The 15,000-nt window shown below is 44.3% G+C and overlaps 1 protein-coding gene and 1 long non-coding RNA gene across 2 annotated transcripts in view; both read left to right on the top strand.

The window, feature by feature from the left end:
- LOC116056961 overlaps positions 1-8,257 on the top strand; it is a 9,022-nt gene extending 765 nt beyond the window's left edge. Inside the window, exons 2-3 of the long non-coding RNA XR_004106695.1 lie at positions 8,032-8,037; positions 8,105-8,257. This is a non-coding gene — a long non-coding RNA (uncharacterized LOC116056961). The remainder of the gene's footprint in view (positions 1-8,031; positions 8,038-8,104) is intronic.
- The window catches only part of phf21b (PHD finger protein 21B), a 125,005-nt gene that overhangs the window by 21,884 nt on the left and 88,121 nt on the right, over positions 1-15,000 (top strand). The gene's annotated exons all lie outside the window — the stretch shown is intronic.

Raw genomic sequence — 15,000 nt, forward strand, 5'->3', positions numbered from 1 at the left:
CATTGTGTACCCATGTTTCTGTTGTTGACTGGCTCGCAGCCATTCATACGCTTTGTTGTTCAAGTCTTTCTTCTTCCTCTTACTCCGCCCACTCGTGTCGTCCAGCTGACTGACACGATGAATGATGTCTTCCTGAAGACGTCAACGTGACACGAGCAAAGTCTTTGACACGGGAGCGACTGGTGTACGTGGGTGCTTTTTATGCATAACGGATTACAGTTCAGCTCAGGTTTGAGTCACCGTTTATCTGTCAATCAGCAGGCAAACGTGGACGCAGCTCTGCTTTCTTATTCTACAGACCTATACCACCTCTGCCACTATATAGACCTGTTCTACCCAAACACATCTGATGTACCCTCTGCCATTCCCACTGTTATATTTTGTTCCAGCCCTACCAAAACAGGAAGTGAGGTCCTTGGGTTTGTGGGAAGAGAAGCGTGCGCCCCCGCACACATCTGATTGAATTATCCCGCAGACTGACAGGATGATGGGCCGTAGCAGCCTGCTGCTCCCATAACCCACTTCACCTCCGTCTGTCAGAGAGAGAGAGAGAGAGAGAGAGAGAGAGAGAGAGAGAGTGTTCAGTGTTCGGCCCGCTCTGCCACAGCTCCAGTGTCTGCAGGGTTTTTCCTACCATTTTGTAAGGTTTAGGTGCAGCAGCTGAGCCGTTTTTGGCAGCACCTAATGCCAACCGTACACTAGTAGACTTTGAACAGACTAAAGTCTAACACCATCTCACATGTAAAGACAATCACCTCACATCTAACGTTAAAGACTGTCATAATATGTTAAGACTGGGGATCTTACAGGGTCACACATTGCAAGACTACAACTACATTCCTTTTGAAAATGTACCAACTTAAGGGTAAGTCTGCAGAGGTAACGGTGTAACGGTAAACCGCGATAAAAATGTTGCCGATAACAATTACCGTTGTCATTTAAAATATCATTATTATCACGGTAGATTACCACGGTGTGTAAACCACGTGTTTAATCCTTCCCAGCTTCATCCGAGTCTCCTGAAGTTAACGTGCAGGCGCACTGCGTAGCCTCCAACGTGCGTTTCTTGAATTTGGAATCATGACGGAAGGAGGAGATGACAGCGATCAGGACATTTATCAGCCCTCTAAGAGGACTAAGTCTGAAGCATGGGCATATTTTGGTTATTATAAGAATGCTGAAGGACAGTTGATTGAAGATAGTTATCCTGTCTGCAGAACGTGCAGGAAAAAAGTTGCAGTTGCTTGTTGCTTTGATGTTAAAAGTTGCACTTTTCATAAGGTTTTGCCTATATTTTTTGTAATATAATAAACACTGTTACACTTATTAAAACTATTTCAGCTTGTGTAGGCCTATCAGTGATTTCTGAACATATTGAACACACTTAAAATACCCCCATATAATGTGATAATTTTGGTCACTATAACCGTGAGGTTAAATTTTCACACCGTTCCATCCCTACCCAGAGGTCTGCGTTTATCCGCAGGTAAAACTCTCGTTGGATGACCCGCTTCAGAAGGGTTGAACATCGGCATGTTTCCCTCTTTAGCGTTTAGCTTAGCCATAGCAATCACTGGCTCGAGCCGTTTGGTGCTTCCTGTTTGGTGATGGAGGGAATACAGTGAGTCTACATTACAGAAGAAATAGAAGAACTAACCCTGGTTATAATGTAATAATGTATACTTTATTAATCCCACAAGGGGAAATTACAATGCTTTCACTCTGTTGTTATTACACACAGGCCTGAATTACACACACATGCTCAGTACCTCTACATGCACTAATTGAGAGATGTCAGAGTGGGGGAGCTGCCCATGGAAAGGTGCCCCCAGTTGGGGGTTCTGTGCCTTGCTCAAGAGCACCTTGGCAGTGCCCAGGAGGTGAACTGGCACCTCTCCAGCTACCAGTCCACCACCATACTTTTGGTCCGTACGGGGACTTGATCCAGTTCCCAACCCAGCTCCCTACTGACTGAGCTACTGTCTGCCACCCCTAGTATTTGTAGTATTTTGTGGTTTTTTTTGTGTGTTCCCTCCTATAAAAAGTGATGAGTTACAGTTTGTTTGCTGCCATCAGTTTCATAAGGCGGCAGCGGCTGATATTGTTGTCACAGAGAGTCAACAGCTCAAACTGCAGAAGTCTGGAGTAGAAAGGGAGTTTTCTGAGTCCCCGCCCCCCCCCCATCGTCTCCTACTGTTGTATTAACTGGGCTCCTCTTTAATCTTTTATTTCTTCTCTGAACTAAACAGGTCATCCCGATTAAACATTGAGCAGCAGCGCTGGAATCTAAGCAGAGTTTGCAAGGAAAGAAAAAAATGGCTGACAGGAGTTGTTGCTGTTTTGGCTGCCGGGCGGATCGCATCACTGCCGGGATTAAGTTGATTAGGGATCAGACAACTCTGCTGACCCACAATCCCTCTCTTCTCTCACGCGGCTCTCTTTAAACTGAAAATGATCCGTCACGATACAATTAGGAGAGGAGAAGTCTGGCGTTAGCTATAATTAAACCACAACTTATTAATACCACTGATACGGACCTGTCGTCTCCAGATGTGCTGAGTCAGCCCCTCCTCAGCATCCTCACCCCTGATTGGCTCAGATGGCTCGGTTAAAAAATCAGTAATTATGGAAAGGGCCGTGCATGAATAATGTTAAATGACTGCTCACTGCTGTGCAACTAACAGTGTCACTAACTCACAGCGTTTCAATTAAACGTGCTCTAAGTGATGTTGGGTGATGTCACTTCTTGTTGAAGTATTGTCAAACGAAATGGAGGCTAGCTCACCCCTCCTTCCTCCTCGCCCAATTGGGTTCGCTAAACCCACCAGACTCCATGTAAATAAACAGTAATTTTAGCATCGTAAAATACACTTCATTCAAAGTCGACAGAAACAAAATAAAATGATCAAAAGCCGTTTTGGGTCGTCTTTCCACTTTTCCAACCATCACAACTCTAGTTTTGGTTGAAATAAACACATAGTTTACTGATTTACATGTGAAAATATGTTGGCTCTATACACGCTAAAGTACTGTTTTTTTAAATGGAGTCTGGTGGGTTTAGTGCTAGCGACTTCAGAGCTTTTTCTGGTTAAACAGAAAGGTCTTAAATATGTTTTAAAGGTCTATCTCTGTAGGGATCCTTTCATAATGTTGTCAGACACTTAGAATAATAATCTGAGTCTGTCAGCGGCAACAACAGAACTTTTGTGAAGGTAAATACAAGCTGAACAATTGTCCTATTAACTTACACTGTAGCTTGTTTCTCTGCTGCCGACTGCAGAGATCTCTCTTAATACTGGACCAATGTCAAAGATTGTTGTTCCCATCAGTCACTTAGTCACAAAAACTAGACTAATATATGGGTTTTTTTAATACTGAATGAAATGTCCAAGAAACTTATGAGCACATCATGAACACAAGATTTAAAGTGGTGCTTTTGCTGGATTCTTTTGTAGAGAAACGCACAGCTTTTACAGATCTGTCGATTAAATCAACGAATCAATTAATCAACAAAATCGTACGAGTGTTTCTTAAGAATTTCTTTAGTCGAGGACAGCCCTACCAACTTTAAGTTTCCTTGCTTTCAGATGCTGCACGATATGAGGAAAATATGTGATACCGTTGTTTAATATCTGCTGCTTTCAGTATTCTGCTAAAATACAACAAACTGCTTGTTGGATTTGAAAAATCACAATATGTTGCTGCCTTTTGTGTATGTGTGTATTGCGCCAGTTGATATTGCGTTAATGATAAAAAACGATATATTGTGCAGCCCTACTGCCGAGTGTATAGAAGCAGTCGAGGGCACTTTAAGTTTCTTTGCTTTCAGATTGTCTGCTGAGTGTTTAGAAGCACAGAGCTGGATGTTTTCACATGTAGAGGAGCAGCATGTGTCATGGCAGGTCTTTGTCTTTGTGAGCGAGCGAGCCGAGAAAAGAGAGGAATGTTATTGTCTTTTCCACAGCAGCTGGTTCATTCACTGCTCTCTGATTGAGTGTGTGTGTGTGTGTGTGTGTGTGTGTGTGTGTGTGTCTGTGTGTGTGTCTGTGTCTGTGTGTCTACATGTGTATCTGTCTTGTGTGTATGTGTGTGTGTCTATGTGTGTGTGTGGCTGTGTGTGTGTGTCTATGTGTGTGTGTGGCTGTGTGTGTGTGTCTATGTGTGTGTGTGTGGCTGTCTGTCTGTTTGTGTGTGTGTGTGTGTGTCTGTGTGTGCATGTGCAGTGTGTGTCTGTCTGTATGTGTGTGTGTGCGTGTGTGTCTGTCTGTCTGTCTGTGTGTGTGTGTGTGTGTGTCTGTGTGTGCATGTGCAGTGTGTTTGTGCACAGTGTGTGTGTGTGTGTCTGTGTGTCTACATGTGTGTCTGTCTGTGTGTGTGTGTCTGTCTGTGTGTGTGTGTGTGTGTGTGTGTGTGTGTGAGGAAGTGGTTCCTTCATCAAGGCTTTTTTAGGAACAAACAATAGACTCACTCAGCCAGCTAAACAGACGTTGCCAGAAAGAGGTCAATTATGGAAAAGGACTAACAAAGAGCAAAAAAAACCAAAAACTCCTGGCGTTCGTGTGATTAGTCTTTGTTATGGAAACCTTCGGCTCGGAGAGATTGGTCTCCTGCTGTCAGCATCAGGCCCTGATTGTACATCTTGACATCTATGAAAATGTGAAATGTTGCAGCTTTGTTCGCTCTATATCTTTACATGATAAAATGAAGACCATTTATTTAAGTCAGAACAGTGTGTGGGAGTGGCCTCTGTTTCTGGCCTTCTTACTCAGCTTTCATTTATATACACCTCCTTCTAGGCCGCGGCATCCCACAATGCTCTGCTTTTTTTCTCTCTCTATGCATTATTGAGTCTCCTGGTGGCATCCTTAAAATAAAAAGGGGGAACAAGCCTCGCCATTAAAAGGAAGTAGGACTCTGTATTCAACAAGCATGGCTTCAAAGGCCCGTTTGAAAAATTGATCAGGTGGGGTTGTAGCTACCGTAGATCTCAAGCGGAGGCTTTTTTTTTATCAGGTCAACAACACAAAACACGACCACGAAGAAAAAATACTTATTTATCTTCATGTAAGTGAAAATCTGCAGAGGATTCCTCTGCTGGAAGTCTCTTCAAAGGTCACATCTTTCTTGTTTTTAAACCGATTTCTCCCTAAAGGGTGTCTGACTACGGTATGTTAACAAAGATGAAATCTTGCAACTTGGCCCAGTTTAGTTTTTCGGGTGTCTTCATTAAAATAACAACAAAGGAGAATCTGAGAGTAAAGAGCTGGACTTATTCTCTCTGAAACTGGACTCAGGGGGATACGTTTGTGTGATTTAGATGAATCAGACGAAAGAAAACAAAAATATCATCTAAATGTTTAATCTGTGGCAGCAAATAATAGACAAATGGATGGATAACTGAAGGGGTTTTTGGGGCAAAGTTATCATGTGTGTATATAAAAATATATATATATATATATATAGTCAGAATGGGAAGACGCTAAGCATAGACAGTGAAAGTGAAAATGGTCACAGCGACGCCACAGACTTCAACAGAGACTAGTGAAGTCAATTATGCTGTTTTTCCATTACATGGCACCTGCTCAACTCGCCTCACCTCGACGCACTGTGCGTCCGTTTTCCATTGCAGATTTTAGTACCGCCTCAGCGTGGCTGGTCGTCATAACGGCGCTGCAGTAAACTGCCGTGACCTAACGCGACACACACACACACACACAGAACGTGGAAGGTGTGTTGTTGCCAGAAGACACATTTAGTTTCTAAAGAAGCTGGAGGCAGCAAAAAAAACAAAAAAAAAAACACAGCTGGCTGAACTAAAAATGGCGGTTTGTTCAGGACACCCCCGTCTGTCGCTAACAATGATGACGCAGTGATTAGTGACGATTTTCTCCGACCAATCAGGAGTCTGCAGGTTTTCACATCACCTTTTGGTATCGGCTCAGCTCGCTTGGAACCTCGACTGAGGAGGTACTAAAAAAAGTACCTGTTAGCAGGTACCAGGTACTTTTTTTCGTAATGGAAAACCAAAAAAGGCGAGTAGAGTCGAGGCGACTCGAGCAGGTACCACATCATGGAAAAACGCCATTAGAAGTCTCTTTCCCGGTGATGGCTGAGCGTTACTGAGCAGCCTCCAACTGAGCTTGAAGACGTAGATGTGACGTGAGCAACCTGTCTGAAAGTTGGAAGTCTTCTGGTAGCTGTGCCAAGAGAAATCTCAATCATTCCCAATCTAGCAGAGACGGAGAGCGTAGGTATATGTAAGGAGATAACATAGACACAGGCTAATTATTGATCACTAAAATGATAGTTAACATTAGTAATTACACTTAAACAGCTGATGGAAGTCCAAACTGCCTGAGAGCTTCTCCTGTACTATACGGTAATTCCTCTACTATGAGACAGTAAGTCTCGTGGTTATGACCCAATCGTTAGCCTATTTTTATAAAAACGTCTGCTACGGAGCCATAACGTGAGGTACAAGGTAATGGAGCCTTTTATACATTGTCGTGTTTCTTTAGAAATAAACAATGGACAAATAGAGTCTTTAAACTCTTCAGATGTAAAGTTATTCTCTGTCAAAGTGACGTCAGAATGAATGGCAGTCAATGGGATGCTAACGGGGGGTGATGGCTTGGTAGCATCAGAATCTCCCCATAGGAGGTACGCTTTCCGGATGCTCACTTACCCCCTTGGCGTTATGTCCGACGTTACGTTTGCAGCAAGCATTTTGTTACCAAGTTGAATATCCAAATGTCAGTTTTAGGTTAACTTTGTCTGTAAGATAAGACACGTAACATAGGACATAACGTTAGTTTCTCTCCATTCTCTCTGCTGATTCTTCACGTCTGGTTCCACTTTTGTCTTCATAAAGCTCAGTTTTTCAGCTCGGCAGCTTATAAAACCTTTAGTTCTGGGTAGTTTACATTGTTCAGTGTTTCCTTTAGGATTTCTTTTAGCAGTGGGGGCAGGTCCGGTTTTCGTTGTGTGTATTCTTCACCAGTTAACTTAAGTTAAATTTGCCATACCAGGCTTAAATGAACTGACAAGTTATACCACTTACAGTTGTCAAGGACGTACACACACAATCTAAACCGGCTAGTTATCCTCGTGTGTCTGCACTATTCTCCGACATGCACTCTAACAATGCAGCCCTATTTCTGATACCGTGGGGGGCAGAAATGTTGCCGTGGCCGCCACGGTCAAATCAACATAGAGGAAACACTGTTGTTGGTAGTGAAGCTCACCAGGCGGCAGCTTTTAGGTACATTTCTGTTTGCTAGCAGACGGAATAGGCGAGGACGAACCTTCACGCAATCCGTGTCAATGGAGAGGGCAGATTTGTTTTTCCCTGCGGTGGGGGTGGGACTTAAATGCGCTCTGTCTCTGTTCCCGGCCCTACAGGTTATCTGTGACCCTTCAGACTTTAGAGTCGAGCATCTGAAATGTCTCCGGAGTCGGAGAGTCCTTTCCGCCCGCCGTCGTGCTCCACAGCGGCCGTGTGCCGGGTCGTTTGGGTCGGCGACCAGATCCGCTTGTTCTCTGCGGAAGGTCACGGAGGTCGTACATCCCATTACATCACCCGGACGATAATAAAGAGCGCACTAAACGTCACATGCTGCATCACCAATAAATAACCCAGAGACTGTTCACTGATCCCTGCAGGGCATCCGCAGCAGGAAGCTGTTTTTCTGGCTTCGTATTCGATTAAATATTTTAAAATGTTTGGATCCTTTAAACTTTCTACAATGGGAGGATTGTTGTCCTGATGATACTTACATACTTTTACTTAAGTAACATTTTCACTGCAGGACGTTTACTTGTATTTTTACAGTGTGGTATTAGTACTTTTTCTGCAGTAAAGGATCTGAATACTTCTTCCAGCGCTGTTCCCAGTAACTAACTAACAGTGCTGGAGAGAGTGCATGTTGGAGATGCTCATATTTGCATCTCGGTCGGGGAGGAGTTGTCCTGATTTACTAAAACGCTTCCTATTGTCCCATGATGCAACAGAGGAAGAGGAGGAGGAGGGAGGGAGTGGTACAGAGGAGGAAGATGAATGATGCAGACGTTCATTTTGTGGCAACGTTTGGAGTGATTGGTGAAGTTGTTGGCTCTGCTAAATAGTCTCAGGAAGGAACTTGTTTTGGTGGTGCATTTCCACCCCGCTAAAGAAAACTCCTCATCCAATATTAAATGAAGTTAACTGTTGACACAATCCAGTACCGTGAGATATTTAAATTAGCTGATACATGGTTAAACCTCATTAGCTCTTACCAGTGTATCTCTGTGTGTACTTCGTCCACAGCAATCCCACCAATCAGTCCCAAAACCTCCCAGTTAGAGAGGAAATTACCTAATCATATTCTTTATAAATCTTTACAATCATTCCCTGAAAGAACCGAGCAGACCTGCCCTGTTGTACCGTCCTAGTCTTCTTCAGAACTTGACATTCTCAGCATGTAGCTCGAAGGTTGTTGTTGTTTACCGAAGAGAATGGAGTTTGAGAACAGAGAGAGAGAGATAGACAGACACAGACAGAGAGAGAGAGAGAGAGAGAGAGAAAGAGAGGTAGATGTGTGTGTAGAGAGAGAGAGAGAGAGAGGTAGATGTGTGTAGAGAGAGAGAGAGAGAGAGAGACTGAGAGAGAGAAAGAGAGAGAGACACAGAGAGAGAGAGACACACAGACGGAGAGAGAGAGAGAGAGAGAGGGAGATGTATATATATATATATATATATATATAGAGAGAGAGAGAGCGATAGACTTTATTAATTACTCTGTTAAAGGGACACATACTCACTCACACACCTACAGAAAATACAATTCATAAAAAATAACATAAAAAATAAGATCAAAATGCCAGAACAGCAACAGCAACAGCAGCAACAACAACAACAACAACAACAACAACAACAACAACAACAACAACAACAGCAACAACAACAACAGCAACAACAACAACAACAACAACAACAACAACAACAACAACAACTACTACTATTAAAACATACTCATCTTTAAGAAAAACAGGACCTGAAAAGCTTTTCCCTAAAAAGTGCAGCATCGCCCCGTCACATCCAAAGGTTTCATAGATGGAGGGATATTGGCGTTGTCGTGGCGATGGAGCCTGTGTTAAGCTGTAATGAGCTGTCAGGTCTACGCCTCTGTGCGTCTAATCCTGCCATCCCTCTCAAATCTGATCACATCCACACATCTGCAGCTTAGCCCAAGGCATCGCTGCTTTAATACTGATAATGCCTTTCTAGTTTGTGGGGAATATAATCTTCCGGAAATCCCCTTAATCAAAGCGCCAGTGACACAAACATTGCCTTGAAAAACGGCCGAGTAAAGACTTAATACGCCGCGGAGAGTTTAAATGTTGCAGGCTACTCTACTGTGGATACGTCGAGGTTTTTTCAGCGAGCATCGATATGATTTAATATTCTCCCAGGGCTTCAATTACCATCCTGATATTATTATATACATATTGGAAAGAATTAATAAAGCTATATCTGTGCGGTGTTTGGAAATAATTAGTATCGCCTCAAGCTTATTTAAATATAAAATGAATATTCTGAACCAATGTAAAAGCTTGTTGTGATACTACAGTGAACTCAACAGTAGATTTTCTATATTTATACAGTTTCCCCCTCTCAGGTGGTCTGTTATGTAATTGTCTTTTTAATGCCAGATATATTAAGGATCACAGAGTGCAGCAGGAAATGAGTTGGCAGCGTATTTTTTGCCCTTTCCGGTTCCCTCGTCTCGAAGTCAGTGGGTTTCTGGTTACATGTCTGAAATAAGGTCTATTTTTATTTTTATTAACCTTTATTTTACCAGGAAATAATCCCATTGAGATTCAGAATCTCTTTTTCAAGGGAGTCCTGGCCAAGACAGCAGTATAATAGTTCCATATTAAAATATACAGTAAAACCAGCAACATCAAACTGACAAAGACAGTAACATCATCTCAACATCATCACCAGCAGCGCCCAGTAACAGCACATGTGCATTTAGTACTCAAATAGTCCTTTATCCTAATTTTAAACTGTCATTGTTGGTAGGTAGTCTAATTTAAGATGATACTGCAATTTATACCAGGATGAGGGAGCAAAACCTTTAAAGGCACTTTAACTGAAGACAGTTTGTGTTCGGGGAATGTCATACTTACATGATTGGCCCATTTGATTGAAGATTACATTTCCTGGTGGTGACTTTAGGAGTCAGGAGAGAACGTAAGTAAGGAGGTAGTTTACACAGTCTGGCCTTAAAAAGAAAAATATACCAATGCTCCAACCTGCGATTGTGCAAAGAAGGCCAACCGACGCTCTCATACAAGCTACAGTGATGGGTATGAAAACTAGAATTAGAATAGAAATAAGGTCACGTCATTTTGGACAATTATCACCATATCTGTGTCTAAAACATTAATAAAAACTAGAGCAGATAATAAATAACATTCAAAAAGCTTAAAGACAAAACTAAAAGCTGAAGAAGTCCGACTACAGTCATCAGATCTGAACGCAAACCGAACCAAATGAAAAATGCAACAATGCTGCAACTTCACCCCCGAATGGCACCGAGTCCACCGAACTACAGGTGTGAAACAGCCCTTAGTAGTCATTGGTGACACAGTCTCCGAGGCCTCGTGCAGACAGGTATCTTCTTTCTCTGCGTTTTGGCCTTTTATCCACACAAACTGTGTTTTAGTATCCTAGAAATCTAGACCACCCTAGCGGCAGCAAATGTAATTTGCAGCCAGGGTCGTCTAGCAACTCTCCGTTGGCTTGCGAGCTGGAAAAACCAAACTCTAGTCAGGCCAATCACATTGTGTATAGAGTCGGTGGGTGGGGCTTAACATAATGACGGCAGAGTTGCGACGGTCCCGTGTGAATTCCCTGCTACTTGAAAACAAAGAAGATGGCTGCTGCTGCTGGCGAACAGCGGTCTCTGGAAGACTTGGAGTTCAGCTTTTCTTTGAGAAAAGAACAAAGAACGGCACTGAAGTCGTTCTTAAAAAAGGAAGATGTGTTCAGAGTTTAAAGTTTAATCTATCAACTAGCGTTGCTCTGATTGGTTGAAGCGTTATCCTATTGCGTGCAGAGGGAATTTGAAAGACAACCGTTTATCCCGCCCCTCAGATTGAGCCCAGCCAATGGGGAGTTCCCAGACCCAACATCTGGATGTGGGGCTGGCTGGTCAGGATAGCTGGTTTGCAGAAGCAGAGAAGATAGCGAGTTGCCACCATGGCGAGGGTGTGTGTGAGTGTGTTTCTGTTCTTTCTTGCAGTATAGTAGCGGAGAAGCAGAGTCAGACCCCTCCCACCGTCGCTGCTGCTTAGCTGCCTCCCCGATCAAATTCAAAGTTGGGGACATTTATGCCTCAAAAATCTCAGTTTTTGCTTTGAAGTGAGGACGTGGTGCAGCCAGAAAAGGTCCACCCAGGCATCTGTAAGACGGACTCGGTCTGCGCTGACATCCACATTTGTTATTGCTGCCCAAAGGTTTGCCAGAAGTTGAACTCAAAATGACGGCTTGTGCTGACTGGCAACACTCAGCAGATTTATTGCCCTTTCAAAGATGTCTGAGTGTCTGCAGGCGTGAAAAAAAATGACTTTATAGTCTTAAAAACTGTTTTTGATATCTGGCATGCTGGTAGAACAGAGCTCTTTGTGCTGTGGTACTCATCGAAAAGAATTACAAAAAAACTATAAAATAACGGCCGCTCAAAGCACACAGATCTGAGTCTAGCTAATGTAAGGCTACATTTACATCGCTACGTTTAGGTTAAAAAAGGAAGATCTCATTCCCCCTGCTCTGGTGTTCCCCCTCTCATTCCCCCTGCTCTGGCATTTCCCCCTCTCATTCCCCCTGCTCTGGTGTTCCCCCTCTCATTCCCCCTGCTCTGGCATTTCCCCCTCTCATTCCCCCTGCTCTGATGTTCCCCCTCTCATTCCCCCTGCTCTGGTGTTCCCCCTCTCATTCCCCCTGCTCTGGTGTTCCCCCTCTCATTCCCCCTGCTCTGGTGTTCCCCCTCTCATTCCCCCTGCTCTGGCATTTCCCCCTCTCATTCCCCCTGCTCTGTCGTTTCCCCCACTCATTCCCCCTGCTCTGGCGTTTCCCCCACTCATTCCCCCTGCTCTGGCGTTTCCACCTCTCATTCCCCCTGCTCTGATGTTCCACCCTCTCATTCCCCCTCTCATTCCCCCTGCTCTGGCATTTCCCCCTCTCATTCCCCCTGCTCTGGCGTTTCCACCTCTCATTCCCCCTGCTCTGATGTTCCACCCTCTCATTCCCCCTGCTCTGATGTTCCACCCTCTCATTCCCCCTCTCATTCCCCCTGCTCTGGCGTTTCCCCCTCTCATTCCCCTTCTCATTCCCCCTGCTCTGATGTTCCCCCCTCTCATTCCCCCCTCTCATTTCCCCTGCTCTGGCGTTTCCCCCTCTCATTCCCCCTCTCATTCCCCCTGCTCTGATGTTCCCCCCTCTCATTCCCCCCTCTCATTCCCCCTGCTCTGGCGTTTCCCCCTCTCATTCCCCCTGCTCTAGCGTTTCCCCCTTTCATTCCCCCTGCTCTAGCGTTTCCCCCTTTCATTCCCCCTGCTCTAGCGTTTCCCCCTTTCATTCCCCCTGCTCTGGCGTTTCCCCCTCTCATTCCCCCTGCTCTGATGTTCCACCCTCTCATTCCCCCTGCTCTGATGTTCCCCCCTCTCATTCCCCCTCTCATTCCCCCTGCTCTGGCATTTCCCCCTCTCATTCCCCCTGCTCTGGCGTTTCCCCCTCTCATTCCCCTTCTCATTCCCCCTGCTCTGATGTTCCCCCCTCTCATTCCCCCTGCTCTGGCGTTTCCCCCTCTCATTCCCCCTCTCATTCCCCCTGCTCTGATGTTCCCCCCTCTCATTCCCCCCTCTCATTCCCCCTGCTCTGGCGTTTCCCCCTCTCATTCCCCCTGCTCTAGCGTTTCCCCCTTTCATTCCCCCTGCTCTAGCGTTTCCCCCTTTCATTCCCCCTGCTCTAGCGTTTCCCCCTTTCATTCCCCCTGCTCTGGCGTTTCCGAGCCCCTAAACCGGAGACATTTGGAAAGACTTCTGACCCGTTTTGGTTTGGAATCTGCGGGGTTGTGTTTCAGTCTCAACGGCCGCAAACGGAGACCTTTGACAACACCGACATGTGAGACTTAAAGCTACTAATGTTACCATGGCAACGATCAGCAGTGGGGCGGAGACTCCACGCTGTCTCCTGTTTATGTCCAGTATACCAGGATGTTGATGAGATATGAGGTTTTGGGCGTGTTAGTTTAAACCAAGGGGGTCAGCTTCTCCTCGGACCGCGAACCTCCTATGGCGCCATGTTGATGCTACCAAGCCATCACCTCCCGTTAGCATCCCATTGACTGCCATTCATTTTGACGTCACTTTGACAGAGAATAACTTTACATCTGAAGAGTTTAAAGACTCTATTTGTCCGTTGTTTATTTCTAAAGAAACACGACAATGTATAAAAGGCTCCATTACCTTGTAGCTCACGTTATGGCGCCGTAGCAGATGTTTTTATAAAAATAGGCTAACGATTGGGTCATAACCACGAGACTTACTGTCTCATAGTAGAGGAATTACCGTATAGTACAGGAGAAGCTCTCAGGCAGTTTGGACTTCCATTAGCTGTTTAAGTTTAATTACTAATGTTAACTATCATTTTAGTGATCAATAATTAGCCTGTGTCTATGTTATCTCCTTACATATACCTACGCTCTCCGTCTCTGCTAGATTGGGAATGATTGAGATTTCTCTTGGCACAGCTACCAGAAGACTTCCAACTTTCAGACAGGTTGCTCACGTCACATCTACGTCTTCAAGCTCAGTTGGAGGCTGCTCAGTAACGCTCAGCCATCACCGGGAAAGAGACTTCACTGGTCTCCGTCCAGAGACACGGGACCTGCTGGTCCATTATATATATACGTCAATGGTTTAAACAGAGATTAATTCCTAGATAAAAACACACAGAGATCACTTTTGCCTCACAACTCAAACGCTTAAAAACCAAAACGTAGCGGTGTAAATGAAGGTTAAGTATCAACTCTTGATTCCTTGTTATCAGTCAGGCTTGTAGCCTAAATCTAATCAGACGCTGTGAATCTTCTTGGCGTTGGAGGGGCGAGACTGAAGCTATTTCCAGCTGTGTGTTCAGGACAGCAGGAGCTGTACGTCTCAGATAATGTAAACACACCATCCAGCGGCCTTTTATCCTCCCCGTATTCGCTCATTACTGCTCGACACTCGGCGAAGACATTAAGCCGAGAGAGAGAGAGAGAGAGAGAGAGAGAGAGAGAGAGAGAGAGAGAGAGAGAGAGAGAGAATGTGTGAGAATGTGTGTCTGTGAGTCACTCACCTAAAAATATCCCCTATATTCCTCCTGTTCTCTCTGCTGGGTTACGCTGACCTGTGAGTCAGAGCTCCGGCTGGAAGCGGCCGCCGTTCTGTTCAACCTGCCAATCCAACAGGTTTGTCCCGGAGGTAACCGTGGCGATACGGGACGGGTGGAAGAGACTGGAAGAGCATCAATAGTTGGGACAGCTGAAGCATTTCTTACAGGCCCAAAACAAAATGGCTGCTTTTGCCGAGAGCAGAAAGTTGTTTCTGATCTTTTCTTAAAGCTGAAATATATAAATATATATATATATATATATATATATATATATATATATATATATATATATATATTAGGGCTGTCAGCATTAACGCGTTAATCACGATGTGATTAAGGGCCACCGCGATGCGATTCATTTTTTTAATCACAGAAATTCAGAGAAATTAAAAGAAATGAATGGTTTGACAGCCCTATTTAGGAGTTACTAAACACTATATTGACTCTGGTAAGGAGAGGGATTTGTAGTTTTTTAGTTAGGTACTTGGAGGAATTGTGCAATAATGACAGATTCACACATTTTTCTTTTGTTTACAGTAAATAAATAATTACAAATCTTAAAATCAAGTTCATAAAGTA

The sequence above is a fragment of the Sander lucioperca genome, chromosome 20 (assembly GCF_008315115.2).
Source record: "Sander lucioperca isolate FBNREF2018 chromosome 20, SLUC_FBN_1.2, whole genome shotgun sequence".
NCBI lineage: Eukaryota > Metazoa > Chordata > Actinopteri > Perciformes > Percidae > Sander > Sander lucioperca.